General features: G+C 42.5%; 1 protein-coding gene across 1 annotated transcript in view; it reads right to left on the minus strand.

Moving 5' to 3' along the window:
* The window catches only part of MYO1D (myosin ID), a 2,136,961-nt gene that overhangs the window by 834,629 nt on the left and 1,275,043 nt on the right, over window positions 1-27,289 (minus strand). The window lies entirely within an intron of this gene.

The raw sequence follows: 27,289 nt of genomic DNA on the forward strand, positions 1-27,289 counted from the left end.
GTTTGTACCTTATGGAAAGGTATACCAGTATAACAAGCAGCTTTGCAACTGCAATGCCACTGATCCAGGTTCACAAACAAACACAGGCTACTTGTCTTATGCCTCAAAGATTAAAGCTTTGCTGTATGGGCGCAAGAAGTTTTGCAGACCTCGGCTGTCCCACAACTGGCTATCAAGTCATCTGGTACTCTCATTGAGAAGGTGAAGTTTTTCAAATACCTGGCTTTCTACTTGATGAGACAATGTTAGTCTTGGAGCAGACCTTTTAGCTTTGAAAAAGGCTTATTTAAAGTTTGAATTGCTATATTATCTCCAAGGGTTTACTATTCCCACATCAAAAATGCAACTACCAATGCAATTCTTCTTATTGCTGAAGTTCCCTTTATGTGCTTGGTACTCAACTAATAACGTATGTGTTGCTTTGACATTAGCTGTTCATTATACAATTTGCTCATTACACTTTGTAGAGTTGTACACAAGCTCAAAATGTTTAGTTGTCTCTGTTATCACAGTGTGCCAAAGAAAGGGTATTTAATTTTGATTCTGTAAGGAAATCACTCCTTCTCTTATATGAAGCAATGCAGAAAGTACAGTTGTGTACACCTACCATAAATGTAGATGTTCGAGTGTTTTCACTGTTGCAGTCATGACTGTAGGGTTCTCCCCTGCCGGCAGGCAGCCCTCGGTTGGCCAGAATCCCAAAGTCTGGGTCCAGCGTCGGCTGTTCAGCTACACTCCCTGACATCAGAGCACCAGGAGTACAAAGCTGACAGCCGACGCCATCTTCTCCAGTTTTTCTTGCCCCAGATGTCAGGAGTCCCAAAATGAAAAAGGTCCCGAAACCTTTGCAAATACACCTCAGAAGAATGGTGAAAAGTAAAAATAAGAGGGGACAGGAGGGAGGGAAACCCAGACTGCAACAGTGAAGACACTCGAACATCTACATTTATGGTAGGTGTACACAACTGTACTATGTTCATCGTGTTTCACTGTTGCAGTCATGACTGTAGGGTAGAATCCCAAAGCTGAAAGAAAGGGAGGTGGTCATAAAGAAGAAGGGGCGGCTAAAAGGCCCTGCAAGACTGCAGAGGCAAAGCCTGCCCTAGACTTAGAGTAGAGAGGTGGATTGTAGTGCTTAGAAAAAGTATGCACTGAACTCCAAGTTGCAGCTTCCAAAATGCCTTTGGTAGGAACTCCCCTGAGGAAGGCCGCAGAAGTGGCAGCAGCTCTGGTGGAATGAGTCCGTATACTCCCTGGGATTTGCTTTCCATGGTGTGAATAACAAAATCTGATTCCATGAGCAATCCATTTAGAAATGGTCTGTTTTGAAATGGCTTTACCTTGGGAACTTGAAGCATAAGAAACAAACAATTGTTCTGATTTTCTGATGTCCTTGGTTCTGTCCAGGTAAAACGTAGTTGTCTGTGTACATCCAAGGAATGTAAGATCCTTTCCCTTTATTTTGAGGAGTGGGGAAAAAGGTTGGCAAGTGGATAGTTTGATTTAAAGCCACTTTGGAAACCACCTTAGGCATGAAGGTAGGATTAGTCCTCAAAGATACCCTGTCTTGATGAAAAATAAAATAAGGTTCCACAGCCATAAGAGCTTGTAACTCTGAAACTCTCCTGGCAGAGGTTAGGGCTAACAAGATTGCTGTTTTCCAAGATAAAAACTTGATGTCAGAAGAGGCAGCAGGCTCAAAAGGAGGCAAGGTTAGTTTTTCCAGAACATAGTTGAGATCCCAAGCAGGAATGGGAGGAGGTCTTAAGGTCTTAGCTCCTCTGAGAAACTGTCTCATGAGCTGGTGGGAAAAGATGGGAGGGTCTGTATTATAATGAGCAGAAATAGCAGAGGCATGTATCTTAATGGAAGAGAAAGAGAGACCCTTATGTAAGAGATCTGTCAAGTAAAGTAAAATTAAGGTAATGTTAGGAAGAAGAGGATCAGAATCCTGAGTCTGCATCCAGGAACAAAATCTTTTCCATTTTCCTGCATAAGATTTTCTAGTGCTAGGACGTCTGGCTTCTAAAATGACATCCATAACCTGCTTGGGTAGGAAAGAAGAAATCAAAGGCACTGTATTAACCAGACCGCCAGGCTGAGAGTTCTGACATGAGAGTGTAGAACCTGACCCTGATGTTGGGACAGAAGGTTCGGAGAATGAGTTAAAACCCAAGGGGGCTCCAGAAATAGGTTTTTTAGAGTAGGATACCAAAACTGCCGAGGCCAATTTGGAGCCAGCAAGATTATCATCTTGGGCTTGTCCTGTTTTATCTTCAATAAGACCCGTGGAAGAAGAGGAAGAGGTGGAAAGGCATACCCCGAGAGGTTCCTCCAACTGAATGACAGGGCATCCACTTTCCAAGCTTCTCTGTGGAAAGTCCTGGTGCAAAAATTCTGTAGTTGATGATTGAGATGGGATGCAAAGAGGTCTATGTGAGGACATCCCCAGACTGCTGTTATCTTGAATATTTTGGTATCCAGCATCCACTCGTGTGGATCCGAAAGGTTTCTGCTCAGACTGTCTGCCAGGAAGTTTTGTTTCCCTAGTAGAAACTGAGCTTGAAGATCCATATTGCAAGCTAGAGCTGTGTTCCATAGATCCATGGCTAGTTGGCAAAGGGGGTAGGAATGAGATCCCCCTTGCTTGTTTATGTACCACATAACTGTGGTGTTGTCTGTCCGTATTAGTAGTTGTCCTGGTTGTAAAAGATTCCTGAAGGCCAATAGAGCTTTCTGCACGGCTAACATTTCCTTTAAATTGATATGCAGGTGCTTCTGATCCTTTGTCCTAAGGCCCTGTAGACAGTTGCCCTGAAAATGGGCTCCCCAAGCATAATCCGAGGCGTCCGTGGTTAGAATCTGAGTGGCAGGAGGCAGACGGAAGGGTTTCCCTTTATTTAGAGCACATGCTCTGGACCACCAAAGAAATTCCTTTTGAAGGCAAGGAAGGACGGAGATCAGTATGTCTAAACTGTGGCAATGCATACACTTTTTAGGTACCACTGTATTTTCCTCATGTGTAGTCTTGCATATGGTACGAGAAGGATGCAGGAGGCCATGTAACCCAAAGCCTGCAGGAATTTCCTTGCAGATAGCTGAGTTAAAGTAGCCAAGGTTTTGAAAGTTGAAGCCAGCTGAAATTGTTTTTCGGATGTCAGAAATGCCATCTGGGTTGTGGTGTTTAGAAGAGCACTCAGAAAAGTTATCTGTCGTGATGGAGTCAAATTGGACTTTTTTATGTTTACAGAGAATCCCAGGAACTTGAGGAGGTTCTGTACAAATTCTAGATGCTGGAATAAGGCATCCTTGCTGTCTGCCTGAATTAGACAATCATCCAGATAAGGGTAAATTTGAATTCCCTTGAGTCTGCAGTAAGCTACTACTGGAGCCAGGCATTTGGTGAAGACCCTGGGCGCAGTAGATAATCCAAAGGGCAGCGTGCCTCGATCCGGCTATGAACCTGAGGTATTTTCTGCGATCCTGCCTGATGAGAATGTGTAAATATGCCTCCTTTAAATCCAAAGTTACCATCCATGCATTTTTGGACAGCATTGGAAGTAGCTGCTGTAGAGTAAGCATCTTGAATTTTGAAATCTCTAGAAAGTTGTTCAAGACCGACAGATCCAGAATGGGTCTCCATGAGTTTTGCTTCCTTGGGACTAGAAAGAGCCTTGAATAAAACCCTTTTCTCCTCTCTGAAAGAGGAACCAGTTCTATGGCATTCATAGTCAAAAGAGCTTCCACCTGGTTTAAGGCCTCCGTCCATTGGTGTTTTGGAAGGTCTGGCCATCTGCTTGGCAAGGTATGAAAATGGAAATTGTAACCTCTTAAAACCACATCCAAAACCCATTTGTCTTGGGTTATTTGAGTCCAATTTTGATAAAAAAGAGAGAGTTTTCCTCCGAGGGGGGCTTCCAGGGAAGAAATTCCTGTAGCCCCACAGAGGGAGTCACTGAGTTTGTTTCCTTTGAGATTATGACCTGTCCTCTCCTCCCCTAGGGGTGGAAGCAGTCCACTGTCTTGGTCTATAAGCAGCTTGTGATTGAGGCCTCCCTCTGGAACGTCTATATCTACCCCTCTGAGGCCTGTCTGAAGAGGGAAAGGACCAATTTTTCGAAGGCCAATTCCTGCTAAATCTAGGACGCTGTACTTGTAAGAAATCTTTAACTGTTTGCATTGATTTTGCCTTATCCTCCATCTTTTTAATCACCTCTTCAGCTTTTGATCCAAACAAAACATTAAGCTGAACAGGAGCATCCAATAATTTTGCCTTTATCTGTTCAGGTAAATTTTGTTCCTTTAGCCATGCATGCCTCCTAATGACTGTGCCAGAGGCCGCAGCCCTACAAGAAGCCTCCAAGGCATCAAATCCACAATGTAAACCATGCTTCCCAACCTGTTCAGTGGCATGCAATAAATCATGTAATTCCTTATCCTCTGCACAGGCAGAAATGGAAGTAAGCTTTTGTTTTAAGACAGACAATAGAAATTGCTGGTATTTAAACATATGAAACTGACAGTTTAAAGCCCTAATGGACAAAGTAGCAGAAGTGTACACTTTTTTGCCCCATCTTTCTAAGGATCGAGAATTGGAGTAGGATTTTTGGCAGAAGCGGCCTTAGCTGCCTTAGGACCCTGGGAAATGGTTTCAGGGTCAGCAGAAGGGTTCTTGTATAAAAACTGATGGGAATCAAGAACCCTGTAATACCTATCAAGTTTCACAGGAGCAGGAGGAAAGGAGTCAGGGGTTAAGTTAGCCTCTGAAAAGGCATCATCCACAATATCCAAAACAGGAGAGATAGCCAGGGGTCTATGTTGGGGAAGAAGAAGAAATCCCCTCAGCCTTTTCTTGGATTCCGAATACTCCTGTCCTTCCCAGTGGAAATGTTCCCTCATTTCATGCAAAGTTTCCCCAAAAGAGAAATCTTCAGGGGGAGAAGCTGAAGGAATGGATTCTTCAGCATCAGAATCCTCATAAGGAGGGAAAGAATATTCCTGATCAGAAGAAGAAACTGAGGAAACAGAAGCCTGATCAGAGGAATCATAAGAAATATCCTGCCTTGGCCTTTTGTCTGGAGGGGGATGAGAACCCCTAATCATAGTAATCAAATCCTCCGCCATCTTGAGTAACTGCTTCTGTGACTTGGGAGCCGGTTCAGAAGAAGCCTGTGTAGAAGTCTTTGATTTTGAAGGAGTCTTTGCCTTTGTCTTTGGCTTTGCCTTTATTAGTAGCTGAGTAGGCCTGAAACCCCCTTCGGAAGCCGGTACCTGCACAGCGGCTCCAGACCCATCCGAAGGAGCACTGTCCGAAGGTCCTGCAACAGAAATATTTAAAGGCCTGGTTGGCTCCACATGAGAGTCCGTTTTGGCCATCGGTTCTGAAATGGCCAACAGGGGCTGCAAAAGCGCCTCACTGACGACGGCCGAACCTGAAGCTGGCTCCGCTTGTGCATTATCATCAGATTTGGACCTCGGAGGCCTGTCTTTATCCTTGCGACGTTTATGAACTCCAGTAGCCGGGACCGTATCCGACGACATTTTGTAGTTAAAGCGCCTACCGAAGTAATGAAAAGCAAAATCGTACCTTCACTTAATTGTACGTTGATTGAATCTAGCACAAAACCGACAACTAGCTACATCGTGGTCAGGGCCCAAGCAAGGAATACAGTAAGAATGAAAATCCTTATGAGGTATTTGCTTCCCACATGAAATACAATTATTAACTTTTTCTGACATCGGAGTGGAACAAGAAAAAAGTTTCCCCAACGGGGTACTTGGCTTTGAGTGGAGAAGAAAGTCTTCGGACCAAAGTATATCAGTAAAATTCGTCAGGAGTCTGCCGACCGGCAAATGCGAACTGCTATCACCGCACGGCAAGAAAGACTGGAGAAGATGGCGTCGGCTGTCAGCTTTGTACTCCTGGCGCTCTGACATCAGGGAGCGTAGCTGAACAGCCGACGCCGGACCCAGACTTTGGGATTCTGGCCGACCGAGGGCTGCCTGCCGGCAGGGGAGAACCCTACAGTCATGACTGCAACAGTGAAACACGATGAACATATGAGAGAAATAAAGTAAAATAAGCCAAAGAAAATTAAATGAGTTCTCTTCTTTTATTGTGAACTTGCACAAAGCTACTTTCCAAAGGAGCTCATGTTCAGATATAATGTATACTTGAGGAAATACTGTTATGCAATTGCTTAAGGCAGTTTAAATTAGATGAATAGTAATGGAGAGTCTTGCTCCTGTATGGCAGTAGCACCTCACTTAATCTCAACTATCAAGCACTAAAGAAACATATACTCATCCAGGGAGTAGCCTGTGATATCCACCACAGTGCCATTCTGTGACAGCTTGGCTGGCTCACCCATACCCAGCTCTCTTATGCCCATATGCTGTTCCTACTCCATCTAAACCATCTTGCATGATACTTCCCGCAACCTTAAGTACTTCCAACACCTCACTTCTTTTCATTGCTCCACCAATTCCCTGCAAGCCTGCGTGACAGTTTTTCATGTGCCATACCCACATTATAGAATTTCTTCTACAGACAAATAAGACAAATGGGCTACACCTATACCTTCAAAGCTTCTTTATTGGCTCCTTTCACATTGACAAACACGCATGTGCACTGCAGACCAATACAAAACCTACTCTCAGGACCCAGCATCTTGTACTAAATATCCCATGCTCTTTGTGGGCACTCTAAGGCAATATATGATGTCCTTGTCTCTTATGTGTAGAACTTTCTGTTTAAGTACTAATGATATTGAAAACTCTTCCACTGACTTATTTCAAACAAGGAATGGAATGAAATACGGTATTTTTTATGCCATGACGTAGTTACAACAATAAAGGATATCTAAGCATCATGACATTACATAATAAGTTAAAGTCAAGGCAAAATACCATTGCAAATCAGAGGCACAGCTAAAGGTGAAGGGAAGCTGTCCTGGCCACATGATCTTAGTGTACACAATCATCATTACCAGCATTCAGTTTTTGAATACTATTAATGCATTTGTGAAAGGAATGATGTGCTTCAAAGCTCAGTGTGGAATTCAGTGCATTACTAACATTCAGAAATGAGTGCAGATAATGAATGCATTTTTTGTCAGGGCTGAAAATACCTCTCAACCTCTTAGTGTACAAAATTGTACAAAATCAGGAATAATGGTGGGGCAAAGGCCCAAAAATAGGGACAGATTTTAAATACAGGTCAAATCTCTTTATAATGAATACAGAAGTAACAAAATTTTCAGAACAAACATTTTTGTTGGACCAAACGAACGTTCATACATCATGTATAAAGAATTTTATTTTAACAAGATGAAATTTCAGTATAACAAACCTTTTTTCTTCTAGAAATGGCCACTGAAGACAATAATGCAAAGCAAAAATACTTAATGCCACACTTACACTTTCGTCGAGTTGTGGGAACCATGCAATATGCCGTCTCTTTTTTTTGGTCTAACAAAGGACAGTCTATAGCGCAATTTCCAGTCTTGGCTAGTCTCTGCGAGGCTCGGTGACAGTGTAGGCGTGATATTTATTTTATTATTTATTTTATTTTACATTTGTTAACCGGGCTAGTCTGGCTGGATACATGTCCATTTTCAGCAGAGGCCCGAGGAGAAAAGCTCCATTAACGTACTAGCAAACTTACAATACAAAGATCAAACAATCAAATAACAAATATCAAAACCAAAGACCCAAGCAAGCAAAATTATATAAACATCATAGCAAATAAAGGAATCAAATTTTTATGTAGTTTAGTGAGATGCTGAGGGATTATAAAACAGGAAAACAAAACTGAGAGGCAACCTTCTTGAGTGATTGCTAGAGTAAGACTGCTAGTAAAATGCAGAAGTCTGTTAATAGACTGTCATAAGGAGAGTAAAATATAAAATTACCTATGTAGAAATTAGAATAGAAAATAAGTTGTGGCAGGGTACTAGAAAAAGGTGGGTAGGAAAAAAAACAGATGACAAGATGTAATGAAGGAAGAGAAAAAGAAATGTTAAAAATGGGTCAGTAGAGGCATAATTAAGGGTAGAGAAGCAACCAGTAGAGTGAAGGGGGGGGGGGGGTTAAAGAGGAGAAATTGTTGGTGAGCTCAGTCAGGATTAGTGCATGGGCATAGCCAGTGGGTTTGTAAATGGTTTCTTATTTTCTTTTTGAAAAGGTGAGGTGAGCTTAGGGTGGTCAGGTCTATGGGGAGTTTATTCCAATAAGATCCTACAGTATTGGCAAATAAGGAGTCACCTGCTTTATTGTGGGATTTGAGTGTAGTTACTAGAAGCTTCCTGGCAGAGCGAAGGGAAGTAAGATTTTATATGGGGTGATGACACTATTTCGTATGGGTGTATTGGAGGGGTAATGTAGAATTTTAAAGGTTAAGACTAATTGATGTAGAAGTATTATGTTCTGAAGTTCTAGCCAATTAAGTTGTTTTAGATTGAGACAGTGATGCGTACGGAATGGGGAACCTGTGGCAAATCTGGCAATACTGTGGTACGCTGTGTTGAGTTTTTGAAGGTTAGCTTTAGAGAGGTTGATAAATGATGGAGAGGCATACAATAGAGTGGAGATGAGGTGAGTTTGGGCAAGAGACACTCTGGTAGTAGCAGTAAGAAAGGGCTTTAGTCTATACAGGGCACCTATTTTTTTATTAACAGTCTTGATGGTCAGATCAATGTGGCAGTCAAAGCTTAGCTGATTGTCTATAGTGACGCCCAGTAGTTTAGTGGAACTATCAGGAGTAATGGTAGTGCCATTACAGGACACAATGGAAAATGAGATGGGGGCAGATTTAAGGGTGGGGGTGAATAGTAGTAATTTGTTTTTTTTGGGATTGAGGAGGAGACAGATATGTTGGAACCATTTTTCTGCTGCTGTAAATACATTTTGGGTGGAGGAGTGGAGTTTTTCTGGAGATGAAGCAGAACAGATGAGAGTAGAATCATCCGCATATTGTATACAAGTGGATGTTGGGAGAGAAGTAGGTAGGTTATTTATGAATATGGAGAAAAGGAGGGGGCCTAGGATGGAGCCTTGTGGGACACCGATGGTGACAGGGAGCTGAGAGGATAGATGGCTATCCCAGAGGACTGCTTGTTTTCTATCTTTCAAGTAAGAGTCAAACCACTGTAGTGCTAATGAATCAAGTGAGAGGGATTTTAAAGTATCTAGGAGAAGTTGATGGTTAACCATGTCGAAAGCTTTAGAGAGGTCAAGGAAAAGTGCAGATGAGTAAAGGTTGTTATTGCCGGTTTTGTTGATCACGTCTGTGAAGGAGAGAAGGGCAGTGGAAGTACTGTGGTGGGGCCTAAAACCATGTTGTGAGTCTACAAGTAGGTTATTTTGTAAGAGATGATATAAGAATTGATGGTGAATGCAACGTTCCATAATTTTAGCTAGTGGAGACAGAAGGGCTATTGGGCGGAAATTAGAAAGTTCGTTGGAGTTACCTCCTTTGTGGAGGGGAATGATATGGGAGATTTTCCAGCAGGAAGGGATAGTGGATTCAGTGATAGTTCTGTTAATTAATATGGAGACTGGGTACGCTAGTTCATGTGCAGCTAGCTGCAGATATTCAGCTGGTAGTTTGTCGGCTGAGGGGGTGCAAGGTTTAAGTTTAGAGAGTAACTTACGTATGTAGGTAGTGGAGACTGTATTAAATTTTAGTGTAGAGGTGCTGTTTAGAGGAGGGGTTATTTGAAGGGAGAGGGGGGGGAGTCATGGTGTTTGCTAGAGAGGTGACTGTTTCAGAGAAGAAGTTGTTGAAAGTATTGGCTATTATATTGGGTTGGGTCTGAGCTAGGCTAGCTGGTGTAGGTGTTTTGGTGTTCCCTGGATGGAGCAGTTTATTGATTCCTGACTAGAAGTGTTTGGGGTTTTGATTTCTGTGTTGTTGATACTGAAGGTAGTAATTCTTTTTATCCAGGAGGGTGAGTTTCTTAGTTGTATTTCTTAGGTGTTTGTAATTTTGATGGTCAGATGGGTTTTTAGTGGATCTCCATTTTGTCCATAACTTATTTCTAGCTCGCATTGTTTGTTTGGTTTTTTTGGAAAGCCAGGGGGCTGCTTTAGAGCCTATTCTAATTAATCGGGATGGTGCATGATGTTGGAGAATTTTTTGGAAGGTGTTGTTGAAATAGGTAACTGCTTCATCAATTGGGAGGTGTTTTAGAGCCGACCAGTTATATTCTTTGAGTTCATTACGGAAAGAAGATAGGTTAAAATTAGTTTTGTTGTATACAGTACGAAAAGTAGCCTGTTTGGGATTGTTGTATTTTTGTTTAGTGATGTAGGTGAGGAGATGATCGCTGATATCGTCAGGGAGTGTTCCAGTTTTATAAGAGAGGGGATTGTTGTTGATTAGTATCCAGTCTAGAATGGATAGTTTATTGGTAGATTTGTGTATTCTAGTAGGGGAGTTTATGGTTTATTGAAAGTTAAAAAGGTTAAGGTGAAGGGTAGGTTTGGGTGAGATACAGGAGTTCCAATCAATATTAAAGTCTCCTAAGATTATTGTTTCCTGAGGGAAGCTACAGGAGACCCAGCTCAGAATATTTTCTAGTGTATTTGAGTTATTGCCTGGAGGGATGTAGGAGCATATTACGTAAATGGCTTTGTTTTTATTCACTTGGAGTTTGGTACAGAGTATTTCAGCATTGCCTGGGGAGGGGGGCAGGGAGTCAGTTAAGGTTACCTGTAGTTGGGATTTGTAAAGTAAGGCCACTCCCCCGCCCTTTTTGTTAAGGTGGTCTTGCCTTAGGGTACTATAACCTGGGGGAGTGAATTCGTTGATTTTAGTACCTGGATTCAGCCATGTTTCAGTGAGACAGAGAATATCAAAGGCATAGAAGTCAATTAAAGCATGGAGTTGAGTGATTTTATTGTTGATGCTACGAATATTTAGATGAGCTATAGTGAGGGAGTTATTAGAGAAAGGAGACCTGAGATTGTTGGTAGTGTGGTTAGTAGTGGTGTGCGTAAGAGGATTATTGGGGCCAGGGTTGGGGTGGATGTCCCCGTATATCAGTAAAAGAGTTTGTGGTAATTGAAATATCTTTGAGATTTTGTAGGGTATTAGATAAAGCCGTTTAGTGGTTAGAAATCTATTATGGTGTAATTTGTGGTAAAGAGGGGGAAGGTAGGGATAGGAAGATAGGATATTAATATGTGTTTGTTCAGCTAGAGGAAGTAGAGAGGTTGTGTGTTTGGCTAAATTAGGAGATTGGCAAAGGGTTAGATGTTCGTAGGAAGTAAGAGTATAGTAAAAGAGAAGGATGTTAAGGAGTAGTAGAGGATACAGTAGTTTGAGGCTTAAAGGCATGTTGATAGTGGGAAGAGGTTTGTAAGTTAGTATTTGGTGGTCTAGGGTGGTGGAGAGTGGGGTGTGGCAGTTAGATAGGAATCAGGAGAGAGGGTGCGATGTTAAGTTTGGAGTAAATAGTTAATTAGTGAGAGTGGGGCAGGAAGTGAGATAGGTTGAGAGAATGTTGGAGGTGTGGCAGAGGAAGTATAAAGGTAGGACCCCTGGGGGTGGGTGGGAATTGGGGGTAGGGAGGGGAGCGGAGTGAGCCCGTAGGGCGAACGGAGCGGGGCAGATCAAACAGTATATCCAAATTCTGAGTCAGTGCTCTTGTGAACGTCTGCGTCAGTAGTTGTGTCACGTGTGTTGGTGTGTGGTAGTAAAATATAGTACAGTACTGTTAGAATTTTTTTATGCTTCTCAAACTTTTATTTGCAATGAACAAAAAAAAGTGAGAAATGGTGCCAGTTTAAGCTGAAAGAAAAATTAACAATGCTGGAAAAAGTTGATTCTGGAATAAAGGAAAAATGATGTGGCAAGAGCATTCAGAATCACCTTCAACGCTGTCAACAATTCTGAAGGACTGAAAAAAACTGACGAAAAAATTAAAGAGTGGACATTGGGACTTCAATAAAAAAATAATTAGAAGTGGGTTAAATGACATCAGCAAAGCTACGTTTTCATGGCTGCAAGATGTCAGAGCACGAAATATCCCAATTAGTACACCAATAATATGGGAAAGACTTTAGAATTCGCAAAACTGCTGAAAATTTTAATGTTTCAAGCGAGGGTCGGATAGCTTAACAGGTTTAAAGAACACGACACAATAACTTCCAGGGTACTTTGTGGAGAAGGAAACAATATACCACAGGAACAAGTTATGGAATGGCGTGCTGGTGAAATAAAGAAACTATTGGTGGAATACAATAGTAATGACATTTTCAATGCAGACAAGACTGGGTTATTTTATGAATTACTTTTGCATCATACCCTAACTGTTAAAGAAGATCCATGCAAAGGGGGGAGGAAATCAAAACTTCGTATAACCGTCCTGTTTTGCTGCAACACATCTGGTACAGAAAAGCTGAAACCATTGGTTATCGGAAGATATGCGAATCCATGATGTTTTAACAATGTACGATCGCTTCCCTGTAATTATCAAGCAAACCAACAATCTTGGATGACATAGGGAATACTTACTGAATGGCTGAAGAATTTGGACACACAAATGAGAAGGCAAAGAAGAAAAATTCTTATTCTGATTGATAACTGTTCAGCACATAAAAGAACATGCAATTTAGAGCATTAGAGTTGAAGTTTTACCACCAAATTGTACAGCAGTCCTGCAGCTTTTGGATCTCGGCATTATTTGCACTGTAAAAATGCATTACAGAGTTAACTTATTAAAAAACATATTGCTGAACCTAGTTTAGGGAAAACAACAAAAAAATTGATGTCAAAGAAGCTTTTGTGCAGCTTGGCGGTCAGTGCCAAGCATCAACAATTGTTAAATGTTGGAAGGCCTCGGTTATTGAAATCAGTGATGAGATCCAGATGACAGGAACAGATCCAGACAAAGAAGTGGAAAATGAAGTGAGATAAATGTAGAGCTCTGTAGTTGCTGATGGTGGAAATTATTTAAGGATAATGACTTAAGGATTGTGAGTGAGCTAACTGAGCAGGACATGATTGACAATTTATAGTCATCTGCATTGAACGTCTTAACTCTGGAAAGCGAGGAAGAAGATGATGAAAATAATATGCCACCTGTTATGAAGGTTTCCTTTTCTGAAGCAACTTGATGGACTAAAAAAGATTTGGGATTATTTATTGTGCAGCATTGATGACCAGGAAAGTGTTTTTAAAAAAGTATATGATGTAGAAAATGTGATCATGAATACTACTAAAACATTCTGTGCAGTCAAAAATTACTTAGTTTTCTGTACACATACTTATATAAAAAAAGTTACAGCTAGCATCTCATTGACGTCTCATCTTCAAATAAAGTTTAAGTGCAGTTTTTTTTCGTTTTTTCCCCCAATTCGTTATAAGAAGAAGTTATGTCTTACCATAACGATCCATGTGAATTGTTCATCTCGCCTTTGTTCTTACACACGGGTTCGGAGCCGATCCTCTGCTCCGAGTCGGCCGCATCACTAGCTCGCATCTTCGAGAAAGCTCGAGGCACAGTAATATCCCATGATCCTCCGGTGCTAACCCTCAGATCTAGTTTGCTATACCAGAAGAATCCCTCTTAGAAATGTGTCTAAAACACTTATGAACAAATACTACAATTGTCTGAAAACCTACTGCCAGGTAGAGGATAAAAGATGCCATTACTGATGTTAATAACATGTCAACCATACCTAGAAAAGGCTGAAAAGGAATCTAATCGAAAACCGTTCTCCCAGACCGTAGGACGGGGGATGGAGGGGGGGAATGTAAGAACAAAGGCGAGATGAATAATTCACATGGATCGTTATGGTAAGACATAACTTCTTAATGTGAAATTGTTTAATCTCGCCGTTTGTTCTTACACACGGGTACCGTCCCTAGCTCCTTTTTCCCGGGTGGCTCAAGGGAGAACATTCCTGAGTACAGTGGAACCAAACGTCGCCCTGTCCCTGGAGCTCTTGTCTAGCTTGTAGTGGGCAATAAAGGTATGTGGTTTTGCCCAAGTTGCCGCTGCACAAATGGTATCTAAAGGCAAACGAGCGGTATGGGCTGAAGAGGTAGCAATCGCCTTTGTAGAATGAGCTCTGGGTTTGAAAGGGAGTTGTTGTTTTGATTCAGCATATACGAAATTTATGCAATCTGAGAGCCATTTGGATAAGGTAACCTTCGTTACTGCCTGTCCTTTTCTTTGGTCAGCATATGAGACAAATAGTTGATCTGACTTTCTGTACTCTTTTGTCCTATGTAAGTAAAATCTTAGTTGTCTGTGAATGTCCAACTTGTGCAATGTGTATTCCAGCTTATTGGAATGATTTTTAAAGAAGGTAGGCAGTTCAATAGATTGATTGATATTCTGAACCGAACAAACCTTTGGAAGAAAGGATGGATTGGTGTGCAAGGTTACTCTATCCGGATGAAAAATCATGTACGGGGTCGGATAGATAGAGCCTGTAACTCTGAAACTCTACTGGCTGAAGTGATGGCAACCAGGAAAAGTGTTTTCCACGAAAGCAATTTTAACGTAGTTGTGGTTGCTGGTTCAAAAGGGGGCAACATGAGTTGTGACAGCATGAGATTAAGATTCCAAGGTGCTATTGGATTATGAAAAGGGGGACGGAGATGAAAAGTACCTTTCATGAAGGCTTTACAAAGCCTGTGGGACATAAGAGAACCATCCTTACGGCCAATATGAAAATTGGATATAGCGGCCATGGATGTTGATGCTCCTTCTTGAAAAAGTGAGGAAAGGAAATCTAGTATCTTGTGTACTGGGGCCCCAAATGGATCTATACCTTGTTTGGAGGCCCAGTGCGCAAAACGGTTCCATTTGCTGATGTACAATTTTCTTGTAGATGGTTTGTGAGAAGATACAATAATTTGTTGTACTGCAGGAGATAGTAACTCCGACCTGGCTAAGATGGGAAGTGGAGCAGCCAAGCTGTCAGTTTGAGGGACTTGAGGAAGGTGTGAGGAACTCCCGACGAGTGTGTCAACAGATCTGGCTCCGGGTCCAGAATCCATGGTTCCTCCACTTGATGGGATTGAAGGAAGGGAAACCAGATTTGTCGAGGCTAGAATGGGGCTATCAGTATTATGGTCCTGTCCAGACGTTTGGCTTTCTGCAAAAACCTGGGAATTAGTGGAACAGCAGGAAAAGCATAAAGGAGACCCGGGGGCCAATCGTATACCAGTGCGTCCCTGGGGACACCCCCTGGGGGGGGGGTAACAGGGCAAAATAGCTTCTGCATTTGGCATTCAAAGGGGATGCAAACAGGTCGCAGTAAGGCTGGCCCCATCTGCGGAAGATCTCTTCCGCCACTTGAGGTTTGAGGGACCACTCGTGAGGGAACAGGATGGCCCTGCTCAACCTGTCCGCGATTACGTTGGAAGTCCCCGGGATGTGCGTTGCTATCAGAAAGCGTCCAGTGGACTTTGCCCATTGCCAAATTCTGAGGGCCTCTCTGCATAATGGGTAAGATCTGGTTCCCCCTTGCTTGTTTATGTACCAGACCACTGACATATCTGTCTGAACTGTCACTGTTCCCCGAGGTAAGGACTTGTGAAAGTGTTGTAACGCTAGAAACACTGCCCTCATCTCTAGAACATTGATGTGCAGATTGTACTCCATGTTGGACCATTGACCTTGGACTGTTTGTCCCTGAAAGAATCCCCCCCACCCTATCAGGGAAGCATCCGTGGTTAGAGTTGCTACCAGACTGGGTAATACAAAGGGTCGTCCTAGTGTTAGCTCTTGACTGTGTATCCACCACAAGAGATCCTTCTTGCAATAATTCGTGATCAAGATTTCGTGAGACAGTGGAAGTTGTAGATATGACCACTGGGCGAATAGCATCCATTGAAGGATCCTCATGTGCATCATGCCTAAAGGAACTACAAGAAGGGATGCTGTCATCAAGCCTAGCACTCTTAATACTTGTCGTGCAGAGACTCTGTTGGTGTGAAGAAGGAGCGAAATTTGGTGCCTGAGGTCTGACACTCTTGATGGGGGGAAGAGTAACTTGAGCCAGGGAAGTGTCTAGCTGTGCTCCTAAAAATAAGATACGCTGTGACGGCGATAAGACAGATTTTCCAAAATTCACCGTTATGCCTAGTGAAGAGCAAAGACTGATGGTGTAGTCCCTGGCTTGTAGAAGATGACACTTGGTGGTGGCGGAAAGGAGCCAGTCGTCTAGATAAGGAAACACCCGGAATTCCTTTCGTCTCAAGTGAGACGCTACTACTGCCATGCATTTGGTGAACACCCTGGGGGCTGAGGTGAGACCAAAGGGCAGAGCGCGAAACTGGAAATGACTGGCTCCCAGCCAGAAGCGCAAGTGATCTCTGGACGCCCTGGCCATTTTGATATGGTAGTATGCGTCTTTGAGATCTATAGAGCACATCCAGTTGCCCTTTTGCAGAAAAGGGAGGATTGACTGAAGCGTGACCATCCGGAACCTTTCCTTTTTCACAAAGGTATTTAACTTGCTGAGGTCTAAAATTGGCCTCCAGTCCCCTGTTTTCTTTGGAACTAAAAAGAACCTTGAGTAAGTTCCGGATCCTATTTGGTCCGCTGGGACTGGTTGGATGACTCTGTTTTCGAGTAACCTTCTTATCTCTATGGTTGCTTGGTCTCGCAGACTGGGTGGAACATCTGGGAGTTTTTTGGAGTTTGGTGGTATTTTTATGAAGGGAATGTTGTAGCCTCTGGTAACTATGCTTTTTACCCAGTAATCTGATGTAAGATTTAGCCAGGCCTCTGGGTATAAAGCCAAGCGACCCCCGACTGCCTCCAGAGTAGGACAGCCGGGCCTGCACTCAGGAGTGCTGGAAGGGTTTTCCAGAGAAGGTCTCTCTGTCACCCTGATTTTGCGGACCCCCTCTGCCGGCTGGGCGGCATCTTCTGTTTCTTCCCCCTCCTCTGCCTCTGGAGGGGGCGTCACTTTGGGTGTGTTGAAAAGATCCCCGAGTCTTTCGGAACCACATCTTTCCTCCTCGTTGCCCTTTAGGGTAGGGTCTAGATGGAATGGAAAAACGGACCCCTACGGCAGACAGGGTCTTCCCTTCTTGTTCACACCTCGTGAGAGTCTCCTTTACTTTGGGCCCAAACAGGGAGGCACCATCAAAGGGGGCATTGGCAAAGGAAGACTTAAAGGCTTCCGCAAAGGAGCATAAGCGCAACCAGGATTGTCTTCTCAGGGCAATCGCTGAAGCTGCCGCTCTACTCGATCCTTCGGCTGCGTATGAAATCAGCCTCATGGACGAGTTAACTATGGAATTTAGGGTGTTAAGTTGCGCTGTCACTTTTTCGGCAACAGCAGCATCTGTGTGTCCCTGAAGAGTATCTCCTAATTCCTTAATGAGATCTCTTTGTAAACGCGTGAAATGCGTAAGGTAGTTGAGCGATCGGATGGAAAAAGTTGCCGAACTAAATATGCGCTTCCCATATCTGTCCATTGTCCAAGAATCCTTATTAGGAGGATGGACAGAGGAAGATGATTCAGACATCTCTTTCTTAGTGGCCGCCGCCACCACCATAGTGTCTACGGGAACTCCTTTTGTAAGATAGGCTTTATCTTGGGGAGCTGTCATGTATTTGTTGGGTTTATGAGGGACTGGTTCCACTGTATCAGGTGTTTCCCAAGCCCTCCGAGCTACTAGATCCATGAGATCGTCAAAGGGAGGAGTCACCCAGGAGGTAGAAGATTGAGTCCCAAATGCCTTCAGTAAAACCGATTCATCCGCAGAAGGGGTAAGGGTTTGCCAGTCCCCTCTTTGCTTCAGGATTTCCAAAATGTCTGCAAAAGAGACATCCTCAGAGGTGGACCGTGGGGACCCTTCTGTTTCATCTAAATCAGTATCAGATGTAAGAGATTCCTGTGGAGAATCTATGTGCCTCCTCTTGCACAGTCGTTTCCTCGGAACATCCTCAGTGGGAGCTTCTGGGGATGCATCTGAGGAACCAGAGTCTCCCTGTGGGGACTTCTGAGGCATTGGGTCTCGACGCTTGGTAGGTACCGAAGGCACAGAAGCAGAACGCGGACCTTTTGGGGAAGGAGATAAAGATACCGATGAAGTATGTGTCTGATCCGACAAGACCTTCCTCATGATGTCAAAGGCACCGGTGCCCCGACCCGAAGATCCGACCCTATCCGAAGAAGGAGGACGTTTCTCCAGAATCAGAACCACGGGCTCCGACACCGAGGATGGATCAGAACTGATCTGAGCCGAGGCACCGAGAGGAAGAGTCGGAACCGAAATCTCGGTTCGACTATCCCCCCCGGAACCCAGGAAAGATGTTCGGCTCCAAGACTCTCCGGCTGGTTCCGAAGGAGTCGAGGTCAACGGAGCCGATAGCACTACTGGAGGCTTCGGCACCGAGGGCTCTACAATCATCAGTTCTTCAACTCCTAACACCGATGACTCCATGGGTCTCGGAGGAGGAAGTGTCGAGGGAACTGGAATAGCTTCGAGTTTTGAAACCAGCTGGGACGAAACCTCGATTAATTTTGACAAAGCCGAGTTCTCCATAAGCTTTTGTACCACTCGGTCCACATCGGAGTCGGAAAGTGGCCTCAAAGAACAGGTCGAAGGGATCGAAGCCGTCACCGAGTGAAGGATAGTAGACGGTGGTACCTCTGATACCGGCTCCAAGACCTGGGCCTCGTGCAGAGATAAGGTCTCGACACCCGGCACCGAAGTCATAGGAGCCGGTGTCCGAATTTGAAAAGAGGTGCTCGGAGCCGATGACTTGGGCTCCGACACTCTTGAAGACTTCGACCCCTTTGAAGACTTCGAAACCTGTTCAGCCTTGTCCAGGGCCTCTTGAAACTCAGGTTTGATCAAACCTCTGTCCACCAACTTCCTGCGTCTTTCCAGCATGACCCTCCCACTAAAGGAATGACAGATGGAGAGGGCCAAGACAGTAGATGCAGGATGAATGGTTGTCAGTAATGGACATCTTCTGTCCACACTGACACCTTTTAAATCCACTTTTAGTCTTTTCTGACATTTTACTTGAAAAAAAGACAGCACTATATTGAAAAATTTTTAACTACAATATAAGAGATATATGTATATATATATATATATATATATATATATATATATATATATATATATATAAATGTAAAAAAACACACCACAGCACACTAAGATATATATATATTTTTGAAAGAAAAAATAAAATAGAAAAAGTTAACTTTCTTTTAAATACTGTAAATTCTATTAGACAAAAAAACGGCCTAAGGCCCTTACTAAGAATTTTAAGGTAACAAACTACCTAAACTAGTCACACAACTACTATATATATATAAAGCTATCAAATGCTAAGATAAAGATTATAAGAAATGTAAAAAATTATCCATATTTAACAAGAAAAAATAGTAAAAATTGTACTGGCCCGAGCCTCTCGATGCAATCTGCTGCTAGTGGCAAACTAGATCTGAGGGTTAGCACCGGAGGATCATGGGGTATTACTGTGCCTCGAGCTTTCTCGAAGATGCGAGCTAGTGATGCGGCCGACTCAGAGCCGAGGATCGGCTCCGAACCCGTGTGTAAGAACAAACGGCGAGATTGAACAATTTCACATTGAAATTTCAGTATAACAAAATTGTTTTTATGGTCCCATGTATTTCGCTATATTAACATTCAACATGCATTACTCCTATAAACTAAGAACGCTGCTAGAATGACAGATTTTGTATTACTATATATTTTCTTAAGGATATGAGGTCTGAAACTCAAATATCTATCCTTATTTAATATTATTCAGTTCTCAATGATTTGCCAGAAAACATAAATTTTATGAAAAAAAGACCAAACATAAGAGGCAAAAATCTGGACATTCTTCGAAATTCTGGACAGTTGAGAGGCATGGGGTGAAGTTTAAACAGAAAGGATCTTTTATCGGTTCTTGAGAACAAGAGGACTTTTTTTTTGGTCTGAACACCAGAAAGGCAAGATGCACCACTGCTGCAAATATTACATAAAATTACAATGTAATACACAACTTCTAAGATAGCCTAAACACAGTTTAAAGTTGTTTTCACACATGTAACATCAATCAAATAAGACAAGTCTTGCACTGTGACTGTGCAAAATAACAGCAAGCTAAATACTATTCACTCTCTCAAGGAACCAATAATACTTCTAGCACTTTTGCCTTTATTTAAAAGACTTTTTTCAGAAAATAAAAGTGATATAAAAGCACAGTAATATTATATACATTATACACAGCTACATGACTAACTGTGCACAGTTTTGTAGTTTTATTTTTTAAATATATTTGAATATATTTGAATTTAGTGTATTATTCAGTCCTGGATGCAAGTTTGCTCCATGTCTTAGCTGGCACCACAACTTTTTTTTTTTTATTTCTAGAAGGTTGTTTACATCAGCCTTAAAACTTCCACATCTTAGTTGAGCAAGCATGATGTGTCAGGTAAAATATTTATTAGCTACAGACAGAGATACATGCAAAATAAAGATCTTGCATAACAAACACATCTTGCAATTTATTACAAATATTACAATACAAATCAGCAAACGTCAAAAGCAGTTTTCAATATTTGTGTGTTCCAAGGTAGTAGCAGTACAATAGGCTCAAATGTAGACGTGATTTTGATCATTAGGAATGTAGAGTGGGTAGTGGCAGTTATGAAGCAGGAGAACTTACAAGTTTGATAAAGAGGGGAAGATGTAATTACAGTAGACTAGTCACAAGTGATGGCAAGAAGGAGAGAGGAATATGCAAGAAAAAAGTGCAGACAGGATAGCAGTTAGTCAGCCATTTGGGAATGGCCATTGATATAATCAAGCATTTAGGAGATGATTATGGAGGATTCTCTTAAAGCTAAGCTTACTGTACATTTCTCTAAGAGAGCTGGGTATGATACTCCAGATCCTGGAGATATAATTGGAGTACAGCACATCCTCTGATGAATTCTGGGGTTTAGACTGTTGAGCCATGAATTTATCTTTACAGTGGACAGGGCTGCTAGGGCTATACTACTGCAGGAGTGTGTGCAGAAAAGGGCATTGATCTGGGTGGTGAAGTATGGAATGAGCAGTTTTTTAGCTGAATGAATTTAAGGAATCGACCTGGCCAAAACATTTGACATAGTACCCCATTTAGGCGTAGCTGAAAAGCTAAATAAACGTGGAATAAACCCATGTGTCACCCATTGGATTGCCACTCACAGATAGAACACAGGAAATCAAAACAAGGGAAGTTACAGCTACAAAGAGACCAGTCTCCAGTAGTGTCCCCCAAGGTTCTGTGCTGAGATTTCTCCTGTTTGGCAACAATTTCTCTGAAGTAAAAGCCAATATCAAAGGGCCCTGTTTGACTAAGTTTGCAGATGACTGTAAGCTAGAAACAGTCATTGAACTTCCAAATGACTTAGACATCCTTCAGGAAGGTTTGTCCCAAACAAATAACTGGTACCAAGGTCATGGACCGAAACTGAATTATCTTCTTTTGGCTTTTCACGGTTAGGGGTCGCCACAGCGGAACTCCGGTCCGCTAATGATTGGCAGTAGATTTTTACGTACTGGCTTGCCAGGCCTAACGCGCAACCTTCAATGAAGGAACATCCATTCATGAATGTCGCTACACAGAAGACGCTATAACTGAGAATCAAATGGGCAAAGCCTAACTGTAAGGCGACAACGCTACAGCAGCACCACCACCGCAGTTGGCCGAAAGTAAATGCCATAAAATTATTTAACTTATCATTTTGGAAGTAATCCACCCAAGGGAGCTACCACATTGGACAATACACCCCTAAGATCTGACCTAATTGTTGGGGATTTGGGAACTTATAAGGACAGTGATCAAACTTTTGACCAACATGTGCCCATTGTCATAAGAAAATCCTTCTATACTGTATTCAACAGCTTATAAAGGGGATATATAAAGGGAGTGTGTCTAAATCTAGGGGTGTCATTGTCTCCCATTAATCCGCCCTCATTAGGTCACTCATTAAGTATAATGCCCCATCTGTCCAGATACAAGCAACAACTGGAATGCCCACAATAATACTTTCCTAAAACGATACAAGTCCTAAATAATATATCCTCCATGGACCAAATCAGTGCCCTGTCACTATACTCTGTAGCCTACAGACTACTAAGAGGTAACTTGTGTCTGGCATATAAGGCATCCTATAGCCCAATACTGATGTATTTACTGCACATCAGCAAGTCAGTTGGCATCAGGAATACTCAGTCTAGTGATCTAAACCTCTTCTTCAACATCAGCAGAAAGGTTTGGAGAGAGAATATTTCATGCAGGATACTGCTCCTCTGTAAAAGACTCCCCGTCCATGGAAAACATGTCTCCATCCCTCCACATTCAAGTGCAACTTGGATCTTTGGATTGGAAACAGAAAGTTTACCCCAGAACTGCCCGCTGGACTACTAATAGACAGAGGTAGCTCCTAAATGGTTGATCCCATGCAAAAGTCCCCTCAAATTATCTATGATATGATACCAGTTAGCCTCACTAATGGTAATATACAATTATCGACCATGGGATGGGCTAGCCTACTACCTACCTATGAATCTTTAAACCTATAGATAGTTTAGGAATTCCAAACAGTTTATTTTAGAGTGCAAGGCAGTGATGTGATCTGTTTGGCAAATTAGCAGTGAATTTGGTAATTTTATTGCAGCATTGTTCAATCTTTCCTATGAGACTGTGGTGTAGGTTGTTTGGGATAGGGGAAGCATACAGGAGTGTTGGTAGGAGATAAGTATGCACAATATATCTAAGCTCATCACCAATTGCTAAACCAAGTACCTTGGTGTTGGAAACCTGTTCAAATTTAATTTTTATTTATTAAAACTTTTTGAGTTTTGAAAACTGATTTTAGGGAGGAAAAGCATCCGTTTATTTATTTTTTTTTATATTAAGTGTAATGTTAAAGTTATTTGTCCACTGTTCTACTGCTGACTAGAATTTGTGATAATGGTCTGTAACTGTCCCAATCAGGGGGGTGCACCAATATTTGTAGCATCATCTATGTATTAGATCATTGTGGATGGAGATGTGACAGTGGAAAGCTTACTTATGTATTTGTTGAATAGGTAAGATCCAAGATCCAAGTTTGGATACTCCTTCTGGGCCCATCTCATTTGCTTACTCAACTGAGTGCAGTGAGATCATATTCTGATTTCAGGCACTCCTACTGTGTAAAAAGAGAACATCTGGGAAACAGAAGAAAAAAAAATCTAAGCTTGTTTCCTGCCTTTCCTGTTAAGTGGTATAGACTGTTTGTAGGCTTCTGAGCCCCCAAGCCCTTCTGTGTTGGAGGGAAGCCTTCTAGCTTAGTTTTTTTTTTCTTATAACTAGCCAGTTTTCTAGTTTGAGCACTCAAATCTGTTTCTTTGAACTCAGCACTTGTTCAGAACTCATTGTAAGCACTACATAAGCTGCAAATTACTACAGCACTCAACTTTCCTCACTTGTCTAGTGGAAAGCAGTTTTTAGTACTTAATAAATAAGCACTTATCCAGGTATGTCTAAGGGTCAGCTCCCAGTGATTTCTCCTGTCCACCTGATGTATCTGGGCATCTTGGGGCAATGCAGCAATTGCCTCATGTACACAGACAACCCTCTCCTCCTACTACCCAACACTACAACCTGTGAGAGATGCACTTATATAGCCAAACTGGAAGCAAAGCTCTCTTCACCCAAGACTGGACTAGACAGTCAAGAGGAGAGGGTAAACACTTGTACCACACCACACTCATCACATAGTCCCTCAAAACCCACACCACAAAACACACACCTACATTCGCGGAGGCTCTCAATAAAAACCTGCCCAAGCATCAGGGACATCCAAAGCATAAACGCAAGCAAACTCCACCCCCCAACACAACCCAAATGACACATAGCCCACAAACTCAGTGTGCCACTCAACCACAGCCCATAAGGCATAACAACGTACCCAACACTCTAGTCATAGGTGACTCTATAGTCAGGCAAACTGATGTTCCACTCACTAGACTAAACAAGGAGAAAGTTACTGTCAGCTGCCTGTCAGGTGCCGGGATCCGCCACATAACGCATGCACTCAGGTCACTCCACAATAAGTACAAATATGACACTGTCATTGTCCATGTTGGTGTGAATGACCTGAGACGTACCTCCCTGGACTACATGAAGAGAGACATGGAGGAGCTCTCCGATCTTGTATCCCAGGCAGGTATGACCCTAACCCTGAGTAGCATCCTGCCATCACCCAGAATGATACTACAGTACAAGGACAAAATGATTGACTTCAACAACTGGCTAAGCTTCTGGTGTCATTCTAAGGGGATCCAGTATTTGTCTGCCTGGGACGACATGATCGACAGTCCAGGCCTGCACCTGTCGCCCTTAGGATTCTGGATACTGGTTAAACAATAGGACGTTTGAAAGTCCGGTGGCCAGTCATTTTTGTGAACAGCACGGGGGATTTTCTGATGGGCTAGTTTTTTGTGTTTTAGGTAAACCAAATGATGTGAGTGACAACAATTGAGGTTTTCATAACAGGTTGTTGGAAATGGAATCTAGATTTATTATAAATTATAATACTCTTTTTCCAAATGGGATGAATTTAGAAATATAAAGTTATAAAATTATAAATTTTGTATAACAACAGTATTTTATTTTTTATTTATGAAATCATTCTACTTATGAAAAGGTTTATTTGGGATATGCTCAATAACGTATGTTGTTTAAAAAAGTTTTAAGGGAAAGTAGTTGTGGCTTTAAGAAGTAAAATATTTAATTGTTTTATTGAAACAAATTATTCATGCAAATGTTTCGGGATGATTTATAAGTGACTGTATTGTGCATCAGATTTATTCCATGAGAAGGCGAAGGCCGAGGTACCAGAATTGATTAAACGAATTCAATCAACACAGTCTGGCTGTTACTTTGTTCAGCGACGTTGGTGTTTTGGTATATGATTCCAGATACTGGCTAAGACTCTTGCCACCCCTATAGTGCCTTTTTTAGGTAAGGTTCAAATGACAAATTCACCACCATAACCGGTACAAGCAAGCAAAATCTGAGGGTAATGCTACTCAATGCTAGAGGTCTAAACCTCAAAATGCACTCACTCGAGGCAGTCCTTAAAATTGAGAACATTGACATCTGTGCAGTGACAGAGACCTGGTTCAAAGCTCCAGAGAGCACCCCTGCATTACCAGGCTTCAATTCATACCACACCTTTCGGCCACCTAACCCAGAAAAAAAGCACTAAAGGCGGAGGCGTGTCCATATTCATTAAGGATATCCACACCTCCAGGCTAGTTGCACAGCATAATGCATCTGAGATTATCCAAGTGCAACTAACTCTGGGCAAGACCGCAATCCAAACTATAGCTTGCTGCAGACCCCCCACCATGTCCCAGGATTCACACTCCTCATTTCTTGATACACTGGAAAGTATTAGGGTACAACCCAACACCCTAATAATGGGCGATTTCAACTACCCCACCATTAACTGGGAAAACTACTCATGTACCAACTCTTTTGCTCAACGTTTTCTAGAATTCATAAATTCCAACGCCTTGGATCAACTTATTCACATCCCCACCAGGGGCAGCAATATCCTAGACCTGGTCATCACCAACATGGGAAACCGGTGTTCCACACCAAAGGTCAATTCTTCGTTGGTCAGATCCGACCACAAGCTAATCAGCCTAGACATCCACATCCCACCCCCAGCCCCAATTAAGGAAACCATCGTAAAAAACTTCTCAAAAGCCAACTTCACACTTCTTAAGACAGAAGTGGCAAACTTCATGACACCCATGCAGATGGACAATAGAGGTATGACTGCCGAATCCTACACAAATGCACTTTATAAGCACTTACATGAGTGCATGGATCATGCTATCCCTAATACAACCAAGATGTTATCCTCCAAAAAAGGGAAGCCAATCTGGTGGTCCTCTGCCATAAACAAACTCTACAACAGAAGAAAGAACTGTTGCAAAAAAGAGTAAAATCCCATGACTGGAGGAACTCCCTGATCAACCTCAGTAAGAAGTTGAGATCCCTCATAAAATCCTCCAAAGATAGTTACGAAAACAAAATTGCCACTGATTCTAAAGACAACCACAAAGCATTCTATAGCTATGTCAAGAATCTAAATGGGAACTCTCAGATCTGCTCTGAGTTACAGCATAATGGCACTAAATGTACAGAACCAACTGATATTGCCAACATCCTAGCAGATAGGTTCAGTGCTAACTTTACCCCCCTCTCACCCCTTAGAGGGCCCATCTCTATACCGGAAGAATGCAAAGTTCCTATAATCATGGCTGCACAGGTAAAAAACACACTCTCCAAAGCCAAGAACACAGCATCCATGGGACCTGACAATATCCCAGGTTGCATTCTACACGAACTACAGAATGAACTGGCACCCTACCGAAGTACCATGTTCAATCATAGCCTCACCTCAGGCTTTGTACCCACTGAATGGCGCACCACAACAGTTATCCCACTCCACAAAGGGGGAGCCATGACGGACCCCGGGAACTACCGCCCCATTAGCCTGATGAGCCTGGTCTGCAAGGCCATGGAACGTATCATCATGGCACTCATAAACAAAGACATTGGTAATCTCCAAACTCTGGACCCTACTCGGTTTGGATTTGTAAAAGGCAGATCATGTCTCCTAAACCTGATTGACGTCTTTGAAGCAGTCACCAAAGCCATAGATGAGGGTAAAATGGTTCACACAGCTTATCTAGATATCGCCAAGGCTTTCAACAGCATCCCCCACTCTGGAATTATAGATAAGCTCACTAAACTAGGTATAAATCCCTATGTCATAAGATGGGTTGCCAACTGGCAAATGGACAGAACCCATACTGTGAAAGTAGCGGATTCCAAATCCGACATCAGAGCAGTGACAAGTGGAGTACCACAGGGTTCAGTCCTGGGTCCTCTCCTGTTGTATCTACTTCTCTGAAATGCAGGCCAACACAGGTCTTTGGCTAACAAAGTTTGCAGATGACTGCAAACTAGGAGCCATAATTGAAACTCCTAACAATGTGGACAAACTACAAAAGGGCCTCACTGAGACAGATTCCTGGTGTCAAAGCCATGGCCTGAAGCTCAATGCCAAAAAGTGTATTGTCATCCCCTTTGGTAAAAACTCTGTACCCATGAACTACCACATAGCTAGTAGTCTACTTAATGCCGAAAATGTGATAAGAGACCTTGGGACACAGGTGGACAGTAGTCTCTCCTTTGATAATCACATCACCACAGTGATCAGGAAATCCTTC

The sequence above is a fragment of the Protopterus annectens genome, chromosome 13.part0, assembly GCF_019279795.1.
Source record: "Protopterus annectens isolate FY-2018-M chromosome 13.part0, PAN1.0, whole genome shotgun sequence".
NCBI classification, from domain to species: Eukaryota; Metazoa; Chordata; order Ceratodontiformes; family Protopteridae; genus Protopterus; species Protopterus annectens.